The sequence below is a fragment of the Heterocephalus glaber genome, unplaced genomic scaffold (assembly GCF_053883595.1).
Source record: "Heterocephalus glaber isolate CG9 unplaced genomic scaffold, H.glaber_assembly_v1.0 deba00001428, whole genome shotgun sequence".
Taxonomy (NCBI): Eukaryota; Metazoa; Chordata; class Mammalia; order Rodentia; family Bathyergidae; genus Heterocephalus; species Heterocephalus glaber.
This window is the reverse complement of record NW_028258293.1, coordinates 7,581,041-7,585,384: the sequence shown is the minus strand read 5'-3', so window position 1 is coordinate 7,585,384 and position 4,344 is coordinate 7,581,041. Positions and strand designations below refer to the sequence as shown.

Below are 4,344 nucleotides of genomic sequence, written 5' to 3'. Positions count from 1 at the left end.
TGAACAACTAGAAATATGCATCATTTGAAATTATAGCACTAAAGCCATCAGTAGCACACTCTGACAGATAAAAATAAAGCAAGTCAGATCAATAGTTTTAGTTTTCGAGTTACTCCACTTTTTTCTTCCAAATTCCATTCCCTAATTGGAGTAGGAGAAAGACATGCCCAGGTCACTTTACTTCCTCCTCAGGTCTTTTAAGAGTTTACTGGTTTCTATATGTAAAATGTCCTTTGATTCTTAAGAATAAGCAAAAGTTTTGCAAAATCAGTAGGCTCATTCCCTTCCTAGCAATTCTAGCCTTGTCTGTTCCACATGTAACTGTGAAGTCAACCAGAAATGACTAATAACCATTATTCATTTTGATGGTTTTATATTAAGAAAAGCTGATTAAAATATGCAATCAAATCATCTGTTAATGTGTTTATCAAAGGATTTCAGGCCATCATGTAAAATAACATGTGCACAATTTCACAGTCTGTGTAGTACAGACTGAATACCTGTGCTCCAAGTTCAATCATCTTTCATTACACATGTGATATTGTGTGTCACAGAGGCTCTACTTACAATATTCCTTCTGTGTTTTAGAAGTTTTAATCACAAATGGATGTTGAGCTTTGTAAAATGCTTTCTCTTCATTTATTAAAATATTTTGTGGTCTGAGGGTATAAGACAGGAAGATGAAACTAGAGGTCAGAGAGGAAAAAAGATATTGTGCTACTGGTTTTGAAGATGGACTAAGTTGCCATAAAGAGAGGTTGCCATGGGTCAAGGTCAAGCTGATTTAGCATTCCAAATGTTAAGAGAATGTGCTCACAATGGAGACTCGCTCTGTTTGAAAAACTTACATCTTGTGGTATCTTGGCTGCTAGTTCTGAAAAAGGAATTGAATATTCTTCAACCTAAAGATACTTTTCGTCTTTGGCTCCCTGCAGAAGTTCATCCAAACTTTACTCCTATTTTATTGCAGTCAAGTTTGAAGATATCATATGAGTCACCTCCAGGTTTGAAGAAGAATTTAATGCGAACTTATGAGTCCTGGACTCCTGAGCAAATTAGCAAAAAAGATAATATACAGCAGGCTCATGCTCTCTTTAGTTTTGCATGATTTCATGCTGCATGTCAAGAAAGAAGAAATTATATTTCACAGGGCTAGACCAAGTTTTATGAGTTTTCTTTATCAGATCTTTGAGCTGGTTACCACATTATCGATAGACTCTTCTATGGTTCCAAAGATATACAGTGAGAATTTGTACATGGCTTACTTGAATATGCTATTTATGGAGGACATATAGATAACTACTTTGACCTTAGAGTTCTTCAATCATACTTGAAGCAGTTTTTTAATTCTTCAGTAGTTGATATATTAAACCAAAGGAACAAGAAAAACATTTTTCCATATTCCATGTCTCTACCAAAATCCTGTAGCATTTTGGACTATCGTGCTGTCATTGAAAAAGTTCCAGAGGATGACAAACCTAGTTCCTTTGGTCTGCCTGCCAATATTGCTCATTTATCTCAGCATATGATCAGTTCTCAGGTTATTTCACAGTTGAAGATCTTGGGCAGATCAGTAACAGCTGGTTCTAAATTTGATAGAGAAATCTGGTCTAATGAACTTTCTCCTGTCCTCAGTCTCTAGAAAAGGCTAAATCAGAATTCAAACCTGATTCATCAGAAAGTGTCTCCTCCTAATGATCAACAAGGATCTCCAATATTATCATTCACCATGCTAGAGCAATTTAATGCCATTTGTTTAGTACAAAGCGCCCATCAGTCTCTTGCTGCTCTCAGAAAAGTCATCAGAGTAACTACCTTACTGAGTTCAGAAGTGCAAAAATTGGCAAGTGCTTTATTAAACCAAAAGTGTCCTCTCACATGGCAGAACAAATGGGAAGGACCAGAATATCGCTTACAATACCTTAGAGGTCTGGTCGCTTGTGCCCTTGCAATACAGAAGTGGGTAGATAAAGCCGAAAGTCAGGCCCTTCTGTCTGATACACTTGACCTATCAGAACTCTTCCATCCAGAGACATTTCTTAATGCTCTTCGCCAGGAAACTGCAAGGGCAATGGGTCATTCTGTGGATAGCTTTAAATTTGTAGCCTCATGGAAAGGTCGACTTCAAGAAGCAAAGCTACAAATTAAGATCAGTGGCTTATTACTGGAAGGATGCAGTTTTGATGGCAATCAGTTTTCTGAAAATCAGGATGATTCTCCTAGTGTGTCATCAGTTCTCCCTTGTTTTATGGGCTGGATTCCACAGGGTGCATATGGCCCATATTCCCCTGATGAGTGCATCTCTTTGCTGGTTTATACAAGCACCGAAAGAGATCGTGTGGTAACCAATATCGATGTTCCATGTGGCGGCAACCAAGACCAGTGGATTCAGTGTGGAGCAGCTCTATTTCTAAAAAATCAGTAGAATCTAATGACAACAAAATGTGTCTTAGCAAAATGAAAGAATTTTTTAAGCTTTGAAGAAAATATATACCCAGTCTACATTTAAAATGCTAGTTCAAAATATTAGCATATTGCTACTCTATATTGTTGACCTCTTTAGGTTTCTATAATGTATAATAACAACAGCATTGTGCACCTTTGGAGCAGTACCTTAATGGAGTTAATGTTAAATTGGAGTATACTTTTAATAACATTAAATATTTCTATGAGAAAATTTGCTCTTCCAGTGGTTCAAAATTTAAGACATTTAAAATACTGTAAGAAATATTTTACCTACTGTTTTTGTATCATAATTATTTAATAATATGTGAGGTTAATAATTTGTCAGTTTTCCATGGTTTTAAATATATATACATATTCTGGAAACATTAAAGAATGTATTTTTTAAAGTTATAATAAATGTTTATTTCCTATCTCATCAATTAAAAAATTAAAAAAAATTTTGTGATCTGAAGTATTTTTATCCTGTTTATGTGGTGTACGGCATGGCATCTGAGAAACTCTGCTTCATCATAGGGTGGTGTAAACTGCCACTCACAAATGGGTTCAATTTTTATAATAAAACCCAATTCCTTGGCAATGCTACCAAAGGACTGACTTCTGTGTACTGCATACAAATGCCTTTTAAATGTTTAAGAACAATTAAGATGTCCACTAAATATTATAATGACTAAAATATTTCATCTTAATTAAACCTTTTTTTTTGATGATTTCAAACACAAGATGGTCTCTGAGGCTTTCATTCTCCCCTAGATATGGACTTGGCTATTAACAGTACTCTTAAGGTTAAGTATAAAAATCAATAGTTTATTTAAAGACTGATATATGAAAAGCACATCAAAATTTTGAATTGTTTTTTATAGCTAAAAATTTCATCACTTCCATTTCCACTGTCCTAAAGGTTAGCCACATGGATCCTGAGTTTTGTATAATATCATTTTTCCATTGTGTCATATCTAATCATGTTATTTATTTAGTCGTTAATCAATTTATTGTTAGTCACTTAAAATATCAGATGAGCATTGCAATCTGAAAATTTGCTGTTTGAGTAGAGACCTGGCAGAAAATACATAGCAGATGACCAATAACAGAGTCAGGTCAAAAATGGGTATATAATTACAGGCTTTTAGAAACCTGCCTGTGGAGATCTCCTTTCTCTCACTTAGCAGAAAAGCTATAATGACAACTTCAGCATGAGCAAGGCAGCCTATGTGGTGGGAGAGCCCCAACCTGGGACAGATGAGCCTGAAATGAAGTGGAATGAAATAGAACCATTCTCAGGGGGCTTGAGGTCTAGTGGCATCATGGCTCCAGGCTCAGCTTTAGTGTGAAATGCAATGTCACAAGTAATGACAGTTCCTTTAGATCAAGAAATGTCACCAGGCAAATCCCCATGTATTTATGTGAGTGGAATTGGCACTATGCACCGAGGAGCCAGAACACCTCACAAATACCCTGTCACATTTTATTAGAATAGTGTTCTGGTAAAGAATATATTTAGCATTGAGTAAAAAGACAAGAACAAAATCAGGATGGAAGTCATTGGCAGTACTAGGAAGGCATGTAGTGACATCTGCTCCAAGCAGGTAGAAATGGATTTGTGTCCGTAGTGACAATCAGTTAAAGACTGGAGTTTTTCCATGGGAAATGGAAAATCAGAGGGGGAAAATGACTTGGTTGTTTTCTATGGGGAGAAAGCTAAAATGACAATAAACATGGTGATAACAGATAGAAGATGAGGGATGAGAGCAGTTGGAGACATTTATTTCTGGGAAACAGACTTAGGCATCTTAAGACTGCTTTGGAGCATCCCTGATCCATTCTCACAGGTGTGTTACCATGTATCTGTAAGGTCTGCTGCTTTTAGAGTCCCAATATGCC

The 4,344-nt window shown here is 36.1% G+C and overlaps 1 pseudogene; it reads left to right on the top strand.

Moving 5' to 3' along the window:
* The first annotated feature begins 763 nt into the window (after window positions 1–763).
* On the top strand, window positions 764–2,472 carry LOC101700296 (cytoplasmic dynein 2 heavy chain 1 pseudogene; annotated as a pseudogene).
* The last annotated feature ends 1,872 nt before the right edge of the window (window positions 2,473–4,344 follow it).